General features: G+C 39.0%; 1 non-coding gene across 1 annotated transcript; it reads right to left on the bottom strand.

The window, feature by feature from the left end:
• Positions 1-361: 361 nt before the first annotated feature.
• Positions 362-468, bottom strand: LOC128777843 (U6 spliceosomal RNA). Its single transcript, XR_008423161.1, has one exon. It is a non-coding gene; the product is annotated as a U6 spliceosomal RNA (small nuclear RNA).
• Positions 469-24,807: the final 24,339 nt, after the last annotated feature.

The raw sequence follows: 24,807 nt of genomic DNA, 5'->3' as shown, positions 1-24,807 counted from the left end.
AAATTTCTATGCCCATTGTGTTAGTCATCCAAATATCATTAGACCATCAACAGAACTCAGATGTGAACACTGAGATGTGTAAAACTTAAGGTGTTTGTCTTTGATGATTTTTGTGACTTCCGGTCATGTAAAAACCGTAGATTTGAACACATTTCCAATTTTGTCATTATGACAGTTGCACATGTCAAAGTAAGAGAACAAAACATATTTTTTAGAGTGTCTTAGCTTGATTTATAACTTAAATATTAGGACATAGGGTATGTTGGCCTTCAATTTCACTTTTGTTCTTTTCAGTTCTATAGGCATTAAGTAGTTTACCAATTGGTACAAATCAGATTTTTTAATATGCAGAAAACATGAAAAAAACGTGGAATGCTTCACAAATTTGTGTGTCATCCTTGTGCACGAGCCATGCTAATATTCTCTGTACCATTACAATTTTAGTATATGTTCTGCTTAAGTGAGCACTCCGATTTAACTCTTAATTTGTGTCCTGCAACCCTTACTCCTGGGTCTATCTGAACACACTTGACCCAGCACTATCCAAGCGACCAGGGTTAGGTGACCTGGCTTCCTAGTTGTGACATTTCAACAAGGAAAGGAAGTAATGTCGTGTTAGCCTGAAAATATCTTAACTATTCACTCAGAAAATATTGTCACATGCCTTTGGTTCTGGTGATGTAGTTTCCTTTCTAAAGAGGATTTTCTTTTCCTGAAGAGAGTCAGTCATTTTTATGTTCTGCATCTTACAAAGTTTTTTCACTGAGATTTTCATCCCAGGAATTCTGGTATAGAACACATGCAGAACAAATTCGGGTCTTGTGCAGAGAAACACTTAGGGAAATCTTCATTTTTAAAGGTCACTGTTTGCTGTCCACAACACTTTATAATAACTGCACTCCCCATTTAGTGGGACTTCAGAAATATTGTTTATGAATTATGTGTGGAGATAATAAAATATGATGTCAAATTCGTCCATTTGCTTGTATACACACACCATACACAAACGTATATAATATATATGTTCATAATGAATTTACCTCTGTAAATAAATGACAATAAGGAGAGAAGAGATGCGTAACAAAATGTGTTAAATCTACATTGGGAGCTGATGTAGTGCCCAGGAAAAATTTTCCTAATTTTTTTATGTTTATTTATTTTTGAGAGAGAGAGAGTGAGAGAGAGAGAGCGTGGGCGCGCGCGCAATCACACACACACACACACACACACACACACACACACACACACACACACAAGTGGAGGAGGGGCAGAGATAGATGGAGACACAGAATCTGAAGCAGGCTCCAGACCCTGAGGTGTCAGCACAGAGCCGAAGGTGGGACTGGAATCCATGAACTGTGAGATCATGACCTGAGCCAAAGTCGGATGCTCAACCAACTGAGCCACCTAGGTGCCCCCTGAATTTTACTATAATAGAAAGTAAAAGCCATCTATTAGTTGCCCACAGTAGAGAGAAGATAGTGGTTTGTCCTCAAGTACAAATGACGAAGAGGGGACCCCACCTTGAAGGAAGAGTCCCACAGCTAGGGTGGGTAGTCTGTGCTTCCTGCTACTCCTTTTTATTTTACTAATCTCTTAATGAGTCATCCTCCAGGATGCCTCCCCACTAACAAGGGACCCGAGCTTCCAAATTCCAGGATGGGAGCCCCTACCTTCTCCTTTTCTTGGAGGTCCAGAACTATATGGACCTGTGTTGCTGCTTGATTTTGTTTCTTGTTATTTCTTAACTAGTTTTGGGATAAAGCTTTAGGCTTCTCTTCTGAAGGAAAGTTAAGGAATCTTGAGTAGCTCTTTGAAGAAACCAAGCTCAAAAAGCCCTGCCCTTGAAACCATAACTTTGAACATATCACTGCTAAAGATTCTGTTTATTCTTAACATGCTTGGAAACATAGGATAAACTACTTAGAAAATGAAAAACTTGAATAAAGAGCATAATACGGCTTTGAAAGTACATCAGCTTTTTCATACATGTGTTGTATGAAGTGTATTATGTCAGTAAAGTAAATGAAGGCTGGTTTCTGATAAACTTAGTAGCATTAGATGTATTTATAACATACAACACTTTTTAAATGTGATTTAAAATTAATTATATTTTGAGGAAAATTAGGCAGTTTACATCATTGGGAGATAATTATAGACACCCTCCTTTAAGCGTCTTGTAAACCAGACTACTGATTTCCAGGATGCCGTAATCTGTGTAATAGAACATCATCTGTTCTACTTCACTATTGTCTTCGTATTTCTTTTTTTTTTTTTTTCTTAAAGTTTATTTATTTTTGAGACAGAGAGACAGAGCATGAACGGGGGAGTAATATTAATAAGAATAATAATTAACCAAGATGTGGAAATAGTCTAAGTGTTTATCTGTGGATAAATGGATAAAGAAAATGAGTATACAGAGGAAAGAAATATATGTATATAATGGAATGATATACAGTCACAAAAAAGAAGGAAGTCTTGAATTCGTAACGATATGGATGAACCTTGAGGTATCAGGCTAAGTGAAATAAAAGAGAGACAAATATTCTCTGATCCCACTTAAATGCGGAATCTGAAAAAACAAAAACTAAGCCCGTAAATACAGAGCACAGATTGGTGGTTGCTATAGGTGGGGTTGGGGAATGGAAGAAATGGGTAAAGGAGGTCAAAAGGCACAAACTTCCAGTTATAAAATAAATGAGTCATGAAAAATGTAATATACAGCATGGCAACTCTAATGAATAATCCATATTGCCTATTTGAAAGTTGCAAAGAGAGTAGCTCCTAAAGGTTCTCATTACAGGAAAAAAAATTGTAACTATATATGACAACTGACGATATGGATGTTAACCAGGCTTATCGTGGTGATTTTATAATATATATGAATGCCAAATCATTATGTTGTATAACTGAAACTAATGTCATATGCCAGTTATACGTCAAGTCGTAAAAACAAAATTTAGAAATGGGAAGAAAAGAGTAAGAATTGTTTTGGGGAACCTTTTAGTATGTGCCCACTGGGCCACGACCAACATTTTGAGAACCACTGTCCCATAGCGTAAGAGCACAATATGTGCTTGGTATTTGGTCAATTAAAGTAGTTAAAAGGAAAGATTTGAAAGAAGCCTGTCTATGCAGTTCTGAGGGTCTTTTTGTTACTCTTGCTGTTTGGTCTTCAGTCTGTGTGGGGTCTAAGCAGTCAGGTTGCTTCGTCAGCCTGGTTGAGTACCTCCTTCCCTTGTTCAGAACATTTGGATGAACCACAGATTCCCTGAGGGAATTCGTATGCTGATGTAAGCCTCATGATGAACACCACGCATAAACTCCACTGTGGGTTTTCTATCTCCCAAATGGGAAGCTAATTATTATTGACATAAACTGCTAAGTTCCACGCCCTTCAATTTATTTTAGCACATGTTCATGGAGTGCCTCCTCTGTGCCAAGATTGCATGGACTGAAGATACAGAGTTGAATCAGACGCAGGTTACACCCTAGAAGAGCTAATGATTTAATACAGGAGCTAACAAACTGCAGCCCGCCGGCAAAACCTGGCCCGCGGTCTGTTAGTGTAAAGAAAGTTTTATTGGAACTCAGCCAGGCTCAGCCACACAGAACTAAGTAGTTGCGACAGAAACCATCTGGCCCACAGAGCCTAGATATTTACTGAAATATATCTATGAAAACATTTGCCAATCTCTGATCTAATAAAACCTCAAAATTGAAGATAATACTTTTTTCTATTATATTTCCATATGCAAAAGTGACAGATATATCAAAAGCAATGTAGTATTCTCCTTATTTTTATGACTAAACAACATCCATCCCTGATCTGTTGGGAGCCCTTAAGAGTTGACGAGAAGTGGCTCCTTTTGAAAAGTTGGTGACAGAAAAACATTATGATCTTAACGAATTGACATTTCATGTTTTTCTCTCTTACACGTACATAACCACCCTGCCCGGAACTGGGATGTCTGAAAAGAGTGCCAATATTATCACAAAAAATTACAGAGCTAAATCAGCTGAGCATTAGATCAGAGATCACCCAGGGCCTGCCCATTAGCTGAGGATAGCTCATGGTTATCATATGCTTGGCTCTGAAATTTTTGAACAACATTAATTTGAGAAATTAATATCACATTAACATCTGGGTCTTCCAATTCTTTTGAAACGTCAGATTTGGCAACGGTAGGGAACCATTCCCGCATGACGAAAGCCCACGGGAGCTGAAAAGCAGCTTCTGTCTTTGAGTGAGACATACATGCTCCAGATTACCCTGTTTTCTACCGCTCCCAAATATTTCCCTGCCTCAAGATTGTCAATTGCCATTTTCAACAAATTTACATTGCTATTTTTCTCAGTAAAGAAATTTCTCTGTAGCTGTTCTTTTAAAAGTAGTATGACAAGATTAACCAGAAAAGATTATGTTTTTAAAAAACTTTCTTCTGAATTTAATATGCAGGCAGAAGGGTTGCAGTCTGCACTCACTTTACTGACTTCTGTTCTTTTTTAGCCCCCCGTGGAAATGATAGTTTAATGTCTTAACGCCCATAAAGAAAAGCAGAGCCGAAATGTGGCTTAGAACAGTGATCTCCAAAGAGATCCTAGGGAACGTTTAAGATAAACTACTGAGGTTTGGATAGAAAATACTGGAATCTACATAGTTGATCTCCTTCTTACTTTGTATTTTATATTTTTATATATTTTATAAGCTTATAATATAGTTATAAAGCAGTACATATAGCTATACACACACACATATACACATACACATGTAACTGGGTAGATAGTCAAATATATATTTAGTGATGGAGGCATGTGATCAAACTAGCCTGCAGACTTTAGTCTCGGGAACCGGGAGAGATCTGGGAAATCATCACATCCAAATGTTCATTTTACAAAGAAAGAATCTGAAATCTCTGGAGGTGAAGTGATCTGGTCAAAGGCACAGCCATGTTAGCAATATACCCCACTGCCTGCTTTTGTCACCAAGGCCTCCATGGGAAAATGAGACCAACATGGCGATAAAAAAAATCCCCCGAAATAGCTGGGCGATTTGTAGGAAACTCAGACTTCTTCCTCCAGCGTAGCACACATTTCAACTGGTGGTACCTAGAATAGCTTCTCTTTTTTTGTGAAAAATGGCATCTGACCATCTCCCGACTGCCAGTAGAGGCCACCACTGTGGCCGCCTTCTCATTGGCCAGCTCTCACTGGCCCTCTTCTGCCTTCTTTTCCTGTGGAAATAAAATATAAGGGCAGGAGAAAGGACATATTTGGTAATGTTACGCTCCTCAGCTTCCTGCTCGGGGCTGTCTCAGCTGCAAAATGTCAAGGGAAAAAATATCCCTCCAACTTGGAATGAATTCCAGACAGACCCTGATGCCTGCAAATTTGTCAGAGGGAGAGCCAAGTCCAGAAAAGCAGAACATGAAGAAGGCTCATTATGCGACTTCAAGAGACGCTCAAATAATCAGACACTCTGGTATTTATGATTTTCCCCATTTCAGATGGCCTGTAGTTCACAACATTCCCCTCCCTTCACCGCTGATTCTGAACTTCCTTTTAAATTAAACCTCAACAGTTATAAAAAGACTCTCACATTACTTGTAAGCCACAGGCACCACTGGGAGACACTGTTCGTACAGGCCTGTTTGGGGCTGGAGAAGGACAGCTCTTTTTGATTATTAGTCTGGGAAGGGCAGGCCAAGAAGGCAGACTCACTTCACCTTGACCACACCATTGCCCTCCTCTGCTTACCACATCTGTGCCAGGACCCCCTGCCACTCCCAGCATTTGATACAATGATCTGTACTTAAAAAGCAGCTATTTTGTGCCCTTGGCTTTCCTTTTTCATTGTGGCTTTTATTGTAATGGGGGGGGGGGGGCGGGCACGAAACAACCAGCAAATTGATGCCGACTCTCCCGGTTTGTGAATATACCAACAGGACTTGTTTGTAAGGTTGAGTTCTTAGGGGGGGATCTTAGTCTGTTCCTGGCATCCAGCGCGTTTTCTTTCTCCTTTAAAACCATTGCCACATGCTGGCAAAAAGGTAAGGAAACAGGATTTGTAATCCAAACCTCATTAAATTGCTACATACACATTTTCCCTTCTGCTTCTCGCTCTTCAGTTCTAAATGCCGTGGCATTTGTTTGTACTTGGTCACCCTGAGTCCTTATTTGGGTTCTCCAGTAGGCACGAAGGCATCCAAGTATCAGTTTTAGCAACCGATGGAAGTACCCACATGAGGAATCGGGTGTTCAGTCCTAACATGCGGTCTCGACGAATAAGGGGCTTCTGTTTTCTTTTCCTAAACCGTCCAGCATCTCGACGCTGGTTTTGCTCCTCAACAGTCTAAGGTTTGTGCTACTTCCATGGTGATCGACTGTTAGGTCATAAACATTAGATTGTGGCATCACCGGATGAGTCAGTCGGGAGGAAGCTGGGCTGGAAATACAGCTGAAAGCCTCTGTTGACAGACAGATGCCTTCTTAATCATGGCCTCCGTGGGGAAAGGAAAACTATCCTGGGCCCACCCCCGGCATTGATTCACAAACCTGGACTGCTCTGGAAGAGGCCCGGAAAGCCCATCCTTGGGGGATACCACTGTTCCCTCCTCCGGGCTTCTCACAGGATAGCCACACAACTCACAGGAGGGGGAAATTGAACAAGGAAGCTCTTTCTGGTTACTTTCTGAGTGTCAGCAAAAAACAAAACAAAACAAAACAAAAAAAAACAGCTTTCATCTTTTCGACATCTTGCGCTGTTCCTTCTTAAAACAGCTTATATTGTCAGCATTGCCTATTCCTTGGTGCATCCATTTCTGGTAGGGTTCCTTTTCCATTACATCGGCCTTGTCTACAATATGGGCATCCTAAGAGTTCACCTTTTGGAAGGCTGGAGGTGGGACTACACAATATCATTTTGTTCCCCTTCATCAATTTGTCCTATCTCTTTTAAGCCCCAGGGACTACTAGAAATTTTGCCATCTTTTAAAAATTTCTTTACAATTTCTTGAGTCCGTATTTCATTTTAGAAGAATTGATTTAATATTTCCAAATTTAGGTTTTTAGAGAGCATGATGTCAAGAACCACTGTGCATTAGGTGCTAGGAGACTAGGCAGCCAGAGAAACAATGTCTTTCCCTGTGTCCCCTATCAAGAACTGCTCAGTGCCAGCCTGTAAGGCTTTATCATCCAGTCATTTTAGACCTGCAAGAGAACATTCCATCAGGGGATCAGGTTCTATCATTTCACTGGTATGCAATGTAAGACCACAGAAACCCTAGTACAAACAAATTTTCCATGGCTCAGATTAATAATAGATAGCACTTAAATGGTCAGTCCAATTGTGTTCCCTCCCTGCTAAGGACAGAACACATGACAATAAGCTGAAAATCCAGCCAGGCAAGTCAGACCAGAAGCAAGGAAGAATTTCTGGCCTCAAGGTTACAGAAGAAGTTGTAAAGTTCACCTCTTGAGGCGAATCTTTAAGATGAGCCTGAAAAAACATATGTGAATGGTTATGATCCAGTTCTGACTGGAGTTGTGGGACACATTTATATGATTTCCAAGCTTTCCTTCAAAACACAAGATTCTTGCAGTGGTTGAAACGTGACTCTGTGCATTTCTCACTGCTATTGAGATTGTTATTCATGATCAGGCTACTTTTACGTAACAAAGACAGATTCTGCTGGTTGGAAGATAAGTGAGGAGTTATTTATTACACCTCTCTTGTTTCAGTCAGGAGAAAACCTAGGCACAGAGAGGTCATTGTCAGATACCCAGAAGAAGAGCTGGGCCTACAGTGCAGACCCCCCTCAGCTCCCTGTGCTGCGTGCTTTACTGCACCATAGTTTTACTAATAGTATAAATCTATTTAAGCTGTAGCTCCAGTTTGTAGGAATTTTGTTTGTTTCGTGAGCAGCACTGAGACAGAAATATGAGAATCTCTGGGAATTGGCATGGCTAAATATTACAATTTAGAAGAATAGTTTAGGCAAAGTACAAAAGAGGAAATGCTATTTAGATGAGTTCATTTCTACTCACTAAAAAAAAAAAATTAAAAAATTAAACTCAAGATCCAACAACATTTTCCTTTACTTAGCCCAACATCAGAGGCTTTACACAGCAACTCCCCAAACAAATCTGTTTCATATATTTCATCTTTCCAACTAAGGACCTTTTTTAATATCTGATCTTGAGTTTATTAACTTCTCTTAGAAAAAGTTCTATTTCATCTCTACAAATGCAAAACTGAACCTGATTTTACCTCTCTCTTGTTTTATAATTATTTAAATGGATAATGCTGACTGCTCTTAGAAGACATCCAACAGCTTTAATTTCTAAGATGTGAATTCCTTCCCCCCACTTCTCCCTTCTTTCCTTCCTCCCTCCCTCCCTTTCTGCCTTCCTCCCTCCCTCTCTCCCTTCCTTCCTTCCTTCCTTCCTTCCTTCCTTCCTTCCTTCCTTCCTTCTTTCCTTCATCTTGGAGAACTGCTTGCATTGGTTGTTCATTTGTAGAATTCTCACCTGCCTTTATCTTGGAGGATAATCTATTCATTTTGATGAGGGAACATAAGGCAGCTGAAGGCCAAGCACAAGCTAGCACAACCCCAACCCTCCTAACCTCAGGTGGGTTATATGTGATATTCCTCAGGCACTTCTGGCTGCCTAAGAACAAAGAAAAGGACAATCTTACCAAAAGCCTAACCTCCAGTAACCTACAGACTCCCTTTCCTGGAGTCCTAATATCACCCTCATCAAGGTGTAGGGGTTTAAATGCTTGCCACGGTGATGTGGGTAACAAAGGCAAATGAAAAATTAAATTCTCTTACTGCCTACAATCCATTGACAAGCCCTTGCAACAGGCAGATTGACCTTCGCTAGGAGCTCAACTGCATCCTGGATGCTACGGGCAAAAGGGAATCTTGGCTTAACATTATCCTGACCCCCCAGGATCCTGTGAGTCTCCTTAAACACATAAAAAATCCTTTGCAAAAGTCCTTTATTTTTAACCCCCAAGTATATGTTGGTAATTACACTCCAAGCGTATGGCCCCTGATACACATCTGAAGGGTCTCATGACTGAGGTTTTAGTAAACAGTAATAAATGGCATTTTCCTAACATCAGCTAGCCCCTCAAGGTCCTGGAAACCTTGTTTCCAAAATTCCTTAGAGACTTACACTGTGCCTAACTCCCTCCATACCTGAAGGTATATAATCAGTTACTCTTCACAATCCCAGTACAGCTCTCTTTCTGCCCACAGGTCCTGTCCCTGTGCTTTAATAAAATCACATTTTTGCACCAAAGACGTCTTCAAGAATTCTTTCTTGCCCATTGACTCCGAACCCCATGATCACCCCCAAAATCCATAAATTTCACATTGAATTCCAGTTAAATTATTCCTTTGGTTTTCTGCATGGAAGCTGCATTTGAAGGGCTTTCTCAATCCTATTCTGGATCAGAAGTCATGGCTCACAGATGCATTTCCTTATGAATGACTTTAATACACAGGAAATAAAGTAATTTTAGTAAATGATAAAATTTGCCCCTAAAGCTGATATTAACATTATAATATCTCTCTTCTTCCCTGTTTTGGTCTTTTTAGATTCTTTGTCAGGCATCGAACAAAATCATAGTTTTAGTAAACTTCCCACGAAGTCTGAGTAAGCACTTTCCTAGTTGGTTTGATTTAGGGTGTTCCAAAAGCCCTTTTTATCCCAAGTGTTATTTTATCTGTCAATCAATCGGAAACTAAAATTCCAACTAAGGGATTGCACTGTTCAGGTTAAGACACCTCCCAAACGCCATGTGGGGGTTGGCATCCGGTGGTGTCACAGTATTAACCCATTAGTACCCATGAGTACATTAGTTTTATATAATGGATCTCAGCATGGGATCCAAAGGTTATATCCAAGGAGGGTTATATTTTGGTAGTATACATGCATGGTCTAGATTAATTATGCCAGGAAAGGAAGCCCAAGTTGGACAAGAGCAGTGGAAGATTAAGGTAAAAATAAGAGAAGGTGCCAAATAGACCATGACTCAATCACAGTTTTCTCTTCACCTGTTTCGGGAGGCTGTGTTTATATTACTCATGTTTCAAGCATTGTGGATACATCTGTTGCCTTCTTTCTCAAAGGTCTTCACAGCTGTTCATGGACTTGACTCTTCAGGTTGTGTGTGAAGTGAATATATCATTAAATGAGGGTTTGTTGGATCCAGAGGCCCTTTTAGAGTAGTATATGTGCAGCAGAGTAGGTAAAAACTTGACAAAGCAAGACAGGGAGTTTAGTAGTCAACTTTTTCAACGTTTTTTTTTTTTTTTTTTTTTTTTTTTGGGACAGAGAGACAGAGCATGAATGGGGGAGGGGCAGAGAGAGAGGGAGACACAGAATCGGAAACAGGCTCCAGGCTCCGAGCCATCAGCCCAGAGCCTGACGCGGGGCTCGAACTCACGGACTGCGAGATCGTGACCTGGCTGAAGTCGGAGTAGTCAACTTTTATGATGGTTTCCATGGGTCAGGGGAGGCAAGCAAGGCATAGAATGTAAGAGAAAAGGGAATTTAGGTCATTTTTTTAAGTTAAGAAAAAACAAGTTGGAATAAGAAGGCTGGAAATACTACTACAAGTCAAAGACCCATTTTAGTTCCAGAGATGAATTGTGAGAAAGTAGGTCTCAGCTCAGCCTAGTGAAGAGACCATTGTTGTCTTGCTTTCATTGCTATTCTTTTCAGATAAAGCAACAAAATACATCAGCACTGTGTGTGTGTGTGTGTGTGTGTGTGTGTGTGTGTGTGCTGAAGTAGATTTCGGAAGACACAGACAAACTATGAGCTATGCATTACATTTCCATCAATGAAAATAATGGAACATAATCATTTGGCTGCTATAACTGGCTATTTGTATCCAGCAAATTAGACAAAATCTGGTGATACACAACTGCTGTTTTCCAGAAAGTGATATTTTGAGGGAATAAAATCTTTCTAGAGATTGAATTTTGGAGATTAGTTAAACCCTGGCAATTTCGCTGTGGAGTGGGGTCAAGAACAGAGTGTTGTAATTCAAATAAAGGTATCATTCCACTCCTTTACCTGTAGACAAAACTGAATACCACCTATTTAGGCTATCAGGAAAATAGTAGCAAGAGTTGTAACAGTTAAATTTTACATCCAAATTAGGGAGTTAGTACCATAAGAGCTTTAATGATTATTTTGAAATCAAAATTTGAACACATGCAAAACATATCCACTGGAGAAACATACATACATTTCTCATGAATTGGTATTTCATTCATTCATTCATTCATTCATTCATTCATTCATTTATTCACTCAACGAATGCTATTTGGAACTACTATGAACCTACTAAATTTTATTGGTCAGGGTTCTTTAGAGAAACAGAACTACCTAGATGTGTATATATCTTGTTAGTTACATGTATAAAAAGAGGGAGATATAAGGAATTGGCTCGGGTGATGGGGAAACTTGGCAAGTCCAAGATCTGCAGGATAAGCCTGAAGGCTGGAGAGCCAGGGAAGAGTTACAGTTTGAGTCTGAAGGCAGTCTTTCTGGCAGAATTCTTGGATTGGGCAGTTCAGTCTCTTTTCTATTCAAGCCTTCAATTGATTGGACACAGCCCACACACATTACGGACGGTAACTTGCTTTCCCGAAGTCTTCTGACTTAAATGTTAATCTCATTTTTAAAATAGTTTCACAGTTGGGGTGCCTGGGTGGCTCAGTCAGTTTAGCGTCCGACTTCGGCTCAGGTCATAATCTCAGGTTTGTGAGTTTGAGCCCCGTGTTGGGCTCTGTGCCAACAGCTCAGAGCTTGGAGACGGCTTTGGATTCTGTGTCTTCTATCTCTGCCCCTCCCCTGCCCACACTCTGTGTCTCTCTTAAAAATAAATAAACATTGAAAACAAAATTTTTTTAAGTAATAAAAAGTAAAATAGTTTCACAGAAACATCTACAATATTGTTTGACCAAATATCTGGGTAACATGGCCTAGCCAAATTGGCACATAAAATTAACCATGCCATGAGGGCTAGGCATAGCCCTATTATTTCCTGTTATGGAAATAGCCATTATCTCATGGAGCTTACATTCTAGTGCCTTTTATAAGTTTGAGACATGTTGCCATAGACTTTACAAAAAATACCTAAAGTTAAATTCAGTTGGTAGCATTCTTACCCTCACCTTTTGGAGATGATGATGGTGGTGGTGGTGGTGGTGATTATTTAGCATCTTCCTGGGATTACCTGGATTGAGAAACCTCATGTACTAGTAGTTATACTTAGTTTGTTGCCATTTTTGGCAATGCTAGGATCACAAGAATCTTTCTGAAGAATGAGGCATCTTTTTCTTTATCCTACTAAGATTAGAGCAGTAGAAACTATGATCATATGACATTTTCCCTAATACTTTTAGAAAACTACACAAGACATCTCACTGAGCAGAATCAGACTGTGAGGCACATGATAAAATAAGGGACCAGCTGTAATATCAGAGACATACTACAGAAAGTTTTATGGATTCCAGTTTGTTTACTTGCAAGGGAAATGTCTGAAAGCCTGAAGTATACATTACACATAATTTGGCTGCACTTAGAGGAAAATCTTGGATTGCCCTGAACCTTCTAACTTTTATCAAACAAAGAACCTATTGTCACCTTTCCATATCCTTTGGTGAAACACAGAAAATTTCCATCTATTTTTTACTTATTATTATTTTATTTTACTTTTTTTTTGCTTACAGTTTTTTTTTTTTTTTTATTCCACTTCAATACACCTGTTTTCAAGTGCTAAGTGAAATCACTCCTTATCCTTGGGAGAAAATGACACAAGAAATGATAGTCATGGAATCTTCCTCTGGATGTAGGCACAGAAATAGTTCTCAAAATAAATCATGGCCACACACAGGTAGCTTCTTCATGAGGTGACTTGGTGACTTCACAAGATAGGCCCCACCCCACCCATCTGGGACAAGCATGATGGGCGGTCATCCTCTCTGGAGGCCTGTAATTATAGTACAAAGACGGAGGTGCATCTATGAAAGCAAACTTTGTCCAGATCTCTAAGGTACATTTTGCTTTTACAAATTACCTCACTTGGGGGCTCATAGTAGAAGAAGTCATTAAATGTCTCTGGAAAGATACATAGAAGAGCTGGTAACATTGTTTCCTCTGGGGTGGGGAGCTCTGGGTAAGGGTAGGGCGGAAGCTTACTTCTCAATGCAAGCCTCTGTACTATTGGAAATTTACTATTTGCATATATTATCTCCTTAAAATTAGCCACCTACCTAGCCGGTTAATTAGCTAACTAAATTAATAAAATATTTTTAAAAATCCAAATAACTATAAATACCTGAATCTTCTGTCATTATTTAGTTACCTGATCAATTTAACTCTTAAATCACTTATTTCCTTTTTTTTTCTTTTCTATTTTTATTTCAGAGAAACTGCGTACCTAAATTAAGACCGACCTTGTTCCTCCCTGAATATATCGGGCATATTCCTGCCTCAGGTTCTTTGCAAAAATAGTTTGCAGTGACTGGAAAATTCTCATATCCATTATCTGCATGACTTTCTCCTTGCTACTTTAAGTCTTGACTCAGATATCACTTTCTCAGTAGGGCCTACCTTGACCACCCTGTTTAAAATTGAAAGCTTAAAATAGGTGATGGAGATTAAGGAGTGCACCTGTCGTGTTGAGCACTGGGTGATGTATGGAATTGTCAGATCACTATACTGAACTGAAACTGATACTATCAACTGATAGTTGATATGTCAACTACCTGGAATTTAAATAAAAACTTGAAAAAAATTAAATTAAACAAATATAAAATTGCAAGCTTACACCTCAGAATTCCTTATCCACTGTATTTTTAGTGCTAACTATGTTCTTTTAAAGTACTGTGTAGTGTATTTATTCAAAATCTTTATTGTCTGTATCTCAACACCGAACTACGTTCCTTGAGGGCTAGGATTTGTCTGCTTAGTTTGCTGCTGTTTCTCTAGCATCTAAATACTGCCTGGCAATCGTGGGTTGTTATGAAAAAAATTGCTGAATAAATGGGAGAAAAAAATGAATGAGTTTTCTTTTCCAAATATGTTATCTTCGACCGAATACCATTAAGTAATTTGAGATTGGCACATGTAGTTTTTAATTCTATTAATGATTCCTGTTTTTCAAAAACATTCTTTAACATGTATTTGGAACATAAATTCAGGAATGACCCTCTCTCATTTTTGCAAGAGGAAGTGTACTTTTTCTTCTGTTACTTCACAAATCTTCTGGGTAGCAAATATCCTTGGGTTTGTTAATGGTACTTTACAACTTATATTGTTATTATTGTATTATTTCTTGTTTATAGATTTTTAACTTCTGAGAATATTTTGGGCATAGTCATTCTGTTTTGGAAAAATTTACCATCATTGTTTACATTTATCTATGCTTATACGCATTCAACGCTCATCGCCTCAGATAGGTTTAATCAACTAGAGTAGTCAACTTGTTACCTCAACCAGAAGATTTAACATAGGGAAATTAAGCACTGAAAAAATGCACCGGAGGACTGAGGGCCAGAGTAAGCCTCTGCCTGTTCCAGTCTCCATACCACTCACCTCTGCTGGAGGAATAATAATGGCTTCTGCTTCTCCCTTTTCTGCAGAATTAATCTTTTCTATTATGCTCTGAGATATAAATGGGCAAAGGATTAGTGTTATCAACCCCCGGAAGTCCCTCAATATACAGAATTTGATAAGCTTCAAACCTAAAAGCAATAGAAAGAAGAAAGAAAGCATACTGAATTCATCAGAGTTTGATCCTATTGTGTCTTTTTAATTTTTTTAAATATAATTTGTTATCAAGTTGGCTAACATACAGTGTATACAGTGTGCTCTTGGCTTCTCGAGTAAATTCCTATGATTCATTGCTTACATACAACACCCAGTGCTCATCCCAACCAGTGCCCTCCTCAGTGCCCATCACCTGTCTTCCCCTCTCCCCTGCCCTCTACCCCCATCAACCCCCAGTTTGTTCTCTGTATTTAAGAAACTCTTATGGTTTGCCTCCCTCCCTCTCTGTTTGTAACTATTTTTTCCCCTTCCCTTCCCCCATGGTCTTCTGTTAAGTTCCTCAAGTTCCACATATGAGTGAAAACATATGATATCTGTCTTTCTCTGACTGACTTACTTCACTTAGCATAATACCCTCCAGTTCCATCCACGTTGTTGCAAATGGCAGGATTTCAACTTTGGAGCCAAGGGTGTTTGCTGGTTTATTTTGGAGCCATTGCTGTATGATTGCATGCATATTCCATAAGTAAATGCCAGTGATGAACACATGTTCTTGTCCCTGTTCTTATATAATCATGGCATGATGGTCCAGACCATCTATATCTACTCCCAAGACAGATAATATCAAGGTGGGAAATCCCAAAGGTACCATCCGTAATCTATATAATATGCCTGTACAATAGTTTAAGAAAATGAGTGCCCATTGTTATTTTAAATTAATAATTGCCCAGTATTTGCTTATAAAACCTTTCCCTACCAATGTCACCTTATCTGTAAGATGAGAATATAGTAGTACTCATCGTGTAGGATTATCGTGAGGATTTAATGAGCTTTTATAAAAACAGAGAGAGAGACAGAGACCAAGTGGCAAAGAGTCTGGAACAGTGCCTGGGCCATTGTAAGTGCAGAGTAAAATGAGGGGCTATCATCACCATCACCATTATCATGATCATGGATTCTTTTCCAGAAAAACTGACAGGTGTATGTGTTGGATTGATGCATTGGACTTAATTCTTTATTCCATCCTGCATCTATGCCTTTGCCATGGTCTCTTCCTGGGCAAAGTGTGGTTCTTCACTGCTTAAATTTGAACTTGGTCCTTTGACTTTTTTCGGTCAATAGTATATGAGCAAAAGTGACAATCTGCCAGTTCTAAGCATAGGCATTGAGAGCCCTGTATTTCCACTTGTCCCCTTACACTTCTGCCAATGCTGTGATAAGAGTTTCCCCCGAATTTGCTCATGCCCCTGTAGCCTCGGCCCCAGAATGAATACACATAGGCCAGAGGCGCCTCGGTCAATCCACAGAACCACAGTGAGGAACAAAGCCATCCGGCCAAGCGCACCCTAGATCATCTGAACCCCATTCTGCCCACATCCACGTAAATAATAATAAGCGATCGCTGTTTGAAACCTCTGAGTTTAGGGGTAGATTGTAGTGTAACTGTAGGGAACGCACACACTTCATTTCGGATATACCTACACAGAAGACCTACCCCTGACAGAGTCAAGTGATGACACCTGCTTTCTGGCTGAATTATATTACATGTTTTGCCCAAATGCTGGCTGGGGCTGTCTCTGTCTGTGAACATTGCCCAGAGTAGTGCCACAGGAAGTGAGTGAGTGTGTGTGTGTGTGGGGGGGGGGGGGTGGAGAGGTGAGGATTGGTGCCAGTTTCTGCCTTCTGTGTTTTTGCCACTTTCAACAGCCTGCCAGCTGGTGCAGCTGTACCCTTTGGACAAATGATATGATATCCTGGACATTAGCCTGAATGGTACCACACACGCAAAGAGCTACAGCTGCTATTTGTTGTGCTTCTTGCTGTTCTTGGCTCTGTTGCAATGCCTGGGGGTGGCAAAGACTTCTACACATGAGATGTGTCTTTCCAAGATTCATAGATAGTGTGTCTTTTCAAGATTCTAAAATTCGCTCAATGCAGCCACTAACGATGATGACCATGCATGTGGAAAATAGGCCAGGTTCATTTTTGAATAGTTTGATTTTTTTTCCCTCAAAGTAATTATGAAAGCAAATTAATCATAGAAAATTAATCATAGAAAAAATATAACATCATATAGTTTGTCCTTCCAGGAAAAAAAAATAAAATAAAACTTCACTCATACTTTTAGTATATTTTTACATTTTTTAAGGCAGGAACATTTATTCCTTTCTTTGCCTAATAATATTCATACCAGCATATATGTAGACAAATCCTATGTGTTAACCATCCAGTAAATCAGATATGTAATTAGTTTCCACTGCTAAGTAAAAAGGTGATTTGTTCTGCATATGTGTCCTGGAATAATTGAAAAATCATTATTAACTAGCACATGCTTCTGTCTAACGCGATCCATCTCAAAAATTTCTGAACTTGGTTTAAAACCAAAAAATGTGAAAATGAGAATAAATGTGAGCCCAACAGAATATGTTATTCAACATATTTTTAGTCCATCCCAAACTGAAAGTGATTTTTATTGATGCTATTGGAGATGGGAAAAAGAATAAAAAGAGAAAAAAAAAAGGTGAATTATATTTATGGTCCAGCCAGAGGTAATAATTTACTGAGATGTAGTATAACCACCCTTCAGAGCATTATCAGTGGAGATGTAAGGAAATAAATATATAGAGTAGTTGTTTTCAACCCTGGTGGCAAAAGAGACACTTGGGGAACTTTTTAAAACTATCAGTGCCAAGCTTAACCCAAAGCCTTCTAATTTAGCTGGTTCTGGGTGGGATCAAGGAATTCATGCTTTATGGAAACACCCCTCATGAATCTAATGTGTGGGGTTAACCCCGCTAGTATATGGCATTTTGAAATTGTCTTAAGTCCAAGAGGATGTTAAAATGAATACACTGCCTATTTTCAGACTTCTTTAGAGGATTTGAACTTCCAAATAGGGTTTTGGAGGAAAGAAGCAGAGATTGACACAAAGAAGTGTTTTTTCTTTTAAAATCAATTCTGTGATTTGTATTTGCTCAAGTTTTACAATTTCAATCAGCCAAACTTAGATTCGTTAATTCATGAGATAGTGATCTTTGCCCACTAATTGCCTTTATCGGTATTTTTACCCGATGTCAGTCTCGATTGCATTTTCGTATCTGTCTTCTTTGTAAACCTGTGACTTCACCCAGAGGTGTGCTGGAGCGGCTTAAGGGTGCTTGCAAAAGTGGCCTGTGCATGTCTCTTTCCAACTCTTAGGTTCAGGAATGTCGAGTTGGTAGAATGAAATTAGCCACGAGAAAAGTGTTTACATCATGGAAATTGGCGAATGCTAAAAAATCAGATACTCTCTGATCCCAGAGATGATTATTAAACATTTAGTAGCACACGCGGATTGCAGTGGAAGAGAATTATGGCACATAAGTTGATTTTTTAGTTGTTTATCTCCGATATCTTAAAATCAGGAGTCGTGATTTTTAAGTACCTATTAATCTGGGGGAAAAGTAACCTACATTTTACAAGATGCCTCTTCTGTATTTTTTTTCCTATTGAATCCCCTTCCTCATTTTACCCTTTCCACCCACAACAAAAATTCCCACATATTCTGTGCTGAGAAGAGTTTACTAGAGTTAGCTGAAAATCATTCTCTGCCGTCTCATGCCTCCACTTACGACCCCATACCACAGTGTTCGGTTTTTCATCTCAGCTACACAGCAGCCCTTTTTTGTTTGATGAAAAAAGATAACCAATAAAATAAATTAGCAGTCTTATGATTGACCCTATTTTTTTGTTATTCAAGGAAACCCAAAATGAAGCAAAATAACCAAATTTTGCCAAGGAAAACATTTCCAACCATTTCAATTACTGTTTTAATTGGCTAGGTCTGGCTGCCAGATTATCTTCTAATCTCTACAAGAATGTTATTTGGGAAAAGTTGAAATATGGCCTGCATGGAAGCCACATTCATCTCTTCAGCACATTCTAGTTGGAATAACTCCCTCAGCATACTGGAATCATATTAGAGTGAAATTGGCAGTTCCTGGAAGAACATAATCCATAGATCATATAAAAGCCTAATTCACTATCAGCATATTATTGAAAAGTCTGAAAAATGTTGTGTGCCCGAGTCCAAGATAAAGAAAAGTGAGGATACTGAGATGTTTGTATAGCAAATACCTCTGGACAATGTGCAGAAGTATGTGTGTGTATGTGTATGTGTGTGTGCAGGACTGTGTATGTGTCTGCGTGTGTATTAATATAACAATAGAAGGAAGAAAATGGTTGCAGTTATTTGAATTGGTTTCATGAAAGCATCTTGGGCTGTAGGGTGTGTTTTACGAAGATTTTATAGAGAAATAGTCCCAGATCCTTATCAGACTTGGTTTAGAGACAGGAAAAGCCTTTTCTTGTTTGTTTTAGCCAAGTTGTGAAGAGATTGATTTTATGACTAGATTATTACATTTTCAGACTGCCATTTCAGTGTGTTCTCGTTCAAGTGGGATGAAGTTACTCTGCACATTATTCTTTAACATTTATTTGTAGTCAGATTCCACAGACACCAGAAAATACACAAAAAAAATATGTGTTGCCATGATAACCAATTGGGTTCTTACCCTAGAACCCTAGTCTTTTCAGTAAATGTGGGTTGTCCGGCACTGTATTGAAATCCCAAAATTTAAACTAACGTAAAGATTACCAACATCTGTTTCATATGTTGGGACAAGGCCACCATGAAAGAGCATGCATGATTGTGCATTGATAGCCAGAAGTTTTGTTGTAGTTGCTCAGAGTAAATGCTTCTCTGAGAATCTACCCTGTGGTGTCGTTAAGGGGTGTGGAGAAGTTTCTTTGGAATTAACAGGATTAAATGACTGGAACTGGGATCCCGCACATTTGTCTTCTTTGATCAGCTTCTTTGTAGGCATCTGCAGCAGAGAAAGAAGAAGCTTGCAAAGTCCAGTCCACATGATTTAATTCCACAGTGGCGCTCATTCACTCAAAAATTATAAACGCAATGAATCTCTAGATCTGAAGCTGTTGAGGGAGAAGGGCATGCAGGGATAGAGAGAGAGTACAAATTTCTGTTCAGGTGAAAAGAATCTCAGGAGTCCCAAAGCCCATATGTCTCTGATGATCTACAGGGACCATCAACCATTTCTTACCTTCCTGGTTGATGAACTGCTTATTTCTACAACTAATGGATCTTCTCAACTTCTCACTGGCATTTGTGATGCTTCAGCCTTAAGAGGAACACCTTGAGCTGAATCACTGGTCCAATTTCCCTCAAACTTTATTGTCTTTACCAATCTTGTGTCTGTATTACACCATCATCAGACCTGAGTGAAAGTCTAATATTTCTGTATCTCCTCACTTCTCCATCCTGCACGCAGATTTTTCAGTAGAGATTGAACAGAGCATGGCAATGAGACCAGCAGCACTTTCACAACAGTGCCTGAAGCTTGTATCAACCAGAATCCTAACAGCAAGCCCAACACAACCACCTCCAGGGTCTACATGCTGCCCCAGGACAGGTTGGCATCCTCTTGCAGGGCAGCACTTTTCAACTTCTTGTCTTGGCACCGATTTGTATGGATCAATTGCCATAAAATCATGTTGTTTGAAGCCATCTTAGGGTACCGAGTTTGTAAATGAGTTAGTTTTTATAATATAAATTAGAACCCTTTAAAGCTTATTTTTGTGTCAGTGTCTCTCTCACTTGCATGCATTCTGGTGTACTTTGCAGGAGAGAATAGAGTTGCAGCTAACTGCTCAGAAACTGTACATCACTATAGCCCAACAACCAAGTGAGAGAGACTGCTACTGATGGGTCAATAACAACTGTGGAGATTCCGAGTCATTGGAGCACTCGACAAAAGAAAGCTAATGGATGATGTGAAAATCCACATATGCCCATGAGAGTATATTGAGCCCATAAATGTTGTTGCTTGGTGTGTTCCTGAGAAGAGACATTTGAGAACCACTGTTTTGGAGTCAGAAACAGCACAGAAGAATTCATTTCAGCTCCAAATGGGTTATTTAACCACTGGCTGTCAGACATGTAGACAGCGTCATGTTTCAGTTTGACCTAGATTTGTAATGGGATGCGCCTAATTCCTTCAATGAAACGAAACTTTAATGAATCTTTAGGTAGAACTCTTAAGTGCCAAAAAACCATTTTCCCAGAGCTAGTGTGAACTTCTTGACAAACTAAAGAATTTACTCTTTTTGAGCCAAGAGGAAACCTCTGTTTGTTATACACTCCCATGCCATTTGATTATTGAGGGAGAAGGAATGGGAGCGGTATCCAAAACGGATGGGAAGGTGAGCACCACGTGCTTATTGTTGCTGGGAGTGGACCCTTCCTTGCCCTCAATGTATGTGCTAAATGAAGTCGGATGTGGTTAGTCAAGTGGTTGTAGCTAAATTAGACTGTTCATGGGAATCAGCTTCTTTGGCCTATTACAGAGACCTTAAATACCATTTAATAAATCCTGAAAATAAGTCTTTCTCTAGATAAACATCAGTAAAGCAAGGATTGGGGGGATACTAATAAACACCTCACATTTATAGAGATCTTATAGATTTTATACTTGGAAAAAATACTATTTTATAACCTGACATGGCCGCCAATACAGGAAAACCAATGAAAGATTCACATGCAGAGAGAGTAGTGTTCCTACAGCAGGAAATAATTATGGTCAGCCATGTGGGAGTAGAGTCATCCCAAAGTTAGCTGACTACAGTGGATTAAGTTCACATCTGGCTGATAGAGACGATCCAAAAATGATTCTGGGAATGCAGGAAAGCATTTGACAGGGCTGTGATTTTGTCTGTCTTTGTGAGCACCAGCTGACAGTGCTTCATCCATGCATTCATTATGACATCATTCTATGGACAATTCATGGACCAAGAAGATCTGAGAATCCCTGGGGTGATGGGAAATGCCACGGACATCCATGGTCTTGGATGCTCAGTGAGTAAACAATGATTTTTAAGCAGTTCCCAAGGCCTGAGAAATAGTTGGTCGTCACCCAGGTCTACACCCTTCAGCATGAGTTTTCTTGGGGAGGAGGTGGATATGTCTGCAAGCCCCATACTGGCCCCACATGTCTCTAACTAACTAGAGTAAATGAAGCTAATATGGAGGAGATTGTCTTGAACTGAACTCTTTTATGGAAAACGTTTGCGCGAGGAGTCTGAATGCTAAGACACCAATGTCTCGTTTCATTGGTGCCAATTAATGCCCTGAAGGGGCACCAATTAATTGGCACCAATGAAACGAGACATTGGTGTCTTAGCATTGGCATGCATAAGGCATGAGTGCAGTGTTGCTCTGGAAAAACAAGAAGAAATTCAGAAAATTCTTACACCTGCATGCCTAAGCCTTCATGATTATAATATTTTAAGCATTATACGGAAAGATACACTTTCAGCTTAGTAGATAATAGGTACAGATACATGCACACATATATATATATATATATATATATTCATACTCATATATAGATATATATAGAATCATCCATCTTGGGCATTCAACTGACTTTTCCTATATTAGCTCTCATAACTCTCAAGATTCTACATGGTATCTGAACTAGGCCTATTTTCTTCCATCATACCTTTATTCTGCATTTCCACTCCTACCTCAGCTGAGTATCACTATTCTCTGTAATTCTTGTTTAAGACAACTGAAAAGATACGATTAAGTTTCTCTGAAAGATGTGACCAATGACTTTGTCCTCTGCCAGCTTTCAGGACTTTGTTTACATGTCTCTCATTTTACATTCCATTGCTTCTTGTAGTCATCATTATTTCAGTACATGCTCAAAGATCTGGAGTGTGCATCTCAATACATGTTACATTTTGGAAATGATCTGTTAGCTTTTATTTTAGGCAGCTTTGCTTGTGAAAAACAAAGCTGATCTGTATTTTTCACTTAGGTAACTCGACTTCTCTTTTTGTGACTGAACCCAACCAACCAAAATATTCACATTCAGTGCATATTTGTAGTCAGGTAACAAAAGTCTGTAGTCAGTTTATATTTGTAGTCAGTTAACAAAAGGGCCAGGTACAGAAATGATTGAATTTGCAAATTGATCTCCAGTGCCATAATCTCTCCCTTTGGCAGTAATATCGCTAGACCTCCAAGTTTAAAAGATCTGTATCTCTGGTTAGAGGGCTTACGAGGAAAATGCTTTTTTGGCCTGTTGAAATTGTTCTAACTAAATTCATTTTACTTCTTGAACCCATGATATCAAGTTAGATATTTGCTGAACATAGATAAATGAATGGTATTCTCTCAACTAATAGACATGCCCTTAGTTCTGAATGGACCAATTTCAACATCAAACATGTTTAACTTAACAAACATAAATTGACCATGGGTTTCTTTTGGCAGCTACTAATTTGTATGTCTGCTTGTTCACAAGATGTATATTACTCCTTTATGACCCTGTGCCACATGAATCATATGAACATTACTGATTCCTAATAAAACATACTAAGTATTAAAGCACTATCACATTCTTTCAAGTATTATCTCACTGTGTATGTTTATGAAAATATCAATAAACTTTCAGTGACACTAATAACACAATGATTATTTTACTATTTTGCATTCCGCCAACAGTGTAAGAGGGTTCCCCTTTTTCCACATCCTCACCAACATCTGTTGTTTCCTGAATTGTTAATTTTGGCAATTCTGACAGGTGTGAGGTGGTATCTCGTTGTGGTTTTGATTTGTAGTTCCCTGATGATGAGTGATGTTGAGCATCTTTTCATGTGTCTATTAGCCATCTGAAAGTCTTCTTTGGAAAATGTCTATTCATGTCTTCTGGCCATTTCTTCACTGGATTATTTGTTTTGGGGTATTGAGTTTGACAAGTTCTTTATAGATTTTGGATACTAACCCTTTATCCTATATGTAATTTGCAAATATCTTCTCCCATTCCATCGGTTATCTTTGTTGATTGCTTTCTTTACTGTATGTACAGAAGCTTTTTATCTTGATGCGATCCCAGTAGTTTATTTTTGCTTTTGTTTCCCTTGACTCCAGAGCTATGTCTAGTAAGAAGCTACTGCGGCTGAGGTCAAAGAGGTTGCTGCCTGTTTTCTCCTGTAAAGTTTTGATGGTTTCCTGATTCATATTTAGGCCTTTCATCCATTTTAAATTTACTTTTGTGTATGGTGTAAGAAACTGGCTCAGTTTCATTCTTCTTCATGTTGCTGTCCAGGTTTTCCAGCACCATTTGCTGAAGAGAGTGTCTCCCCACCCCACCCCCAATTGAAGATTCTCTCCTGCTTTGTTGAAAATTAGTTGGCCATACATTTGTGAGTCCATTTCTGGGTTCTCTATTCTCCTCCATTGATCTATGTGTCTGTTTTTGTCCCTGTACCCTACTGTATTGATGATTACAGCTTTGAAATACAGCTTGAAGTTCTGAATTCTGATGCCTCCAGCTTTGGTTTTCTTTTTCAAAATTACTTTGGCTATCCGGAGTCTTTTGTGGTTCCATACAAATCTTAGGATTGTTAGTTCCAGCTTTTTGAGGAATGCTGGTGTTAGTTTGCTAGGGATTGTGTTGAATGTGTAGATTGCTTTGGGTAGTGTTGACATTTTAACAATATTTATTCTTCCAATCCATGTGCATGGAATGTTTTTTTTCATTTTTTTTGTGTCTTCTTCAATTTCTTTCATAAGCTTTCTGTAGTTTTCAGCATACAGATCTTTTACCTCTTTGGTTAGGTTTATTCCTAGGTATCTTATGGTTTTTGGTGCAATTGTAAACGGGATCAATTTCTTGATTTCTCTTTCTGCTGCTTCATTATTTATGTATAGAAAAACAACCAATTTCTGTACATCGATTTTATATCCTGCTACTTTGCTGAATTCCTGTATCAGTTCTAGCAGTTTTTTGGTGGAGTCTTTGGGGTTTTCCACGTAGAGTATCATGTCATCTGTGAAGACTGAAAATTTGACTTCTTCCTTGCCAGTTTGTATGTCTTTTATTTCTTTTTGTTGTCTGACTGCTGAGGCTAGGAGTTACATTCAGTACTATGTTGAACAAC

The sequence above is a fragment of the Panthera pardus genome, unplaced genomic scaffold, assembly GCF_024362965.1.
Source record: "Panthera pardus isolate Hobbes unplaced genomic scaffold, ASM2436296v1 HiC_scaffold_17, whole genome shotgun sequence".
Taxonomy (NCBI): Eukaryota; Metazoa; Chordata; class Mammalia; order Carnivora; family Felidae; genus Panthera; species Panthera pardus.
The sequence above is the reverse complement of the archived record's forward strand: the minus strand, read 5'-3'. Positions and strand labels throughout refer to the sequence as shown.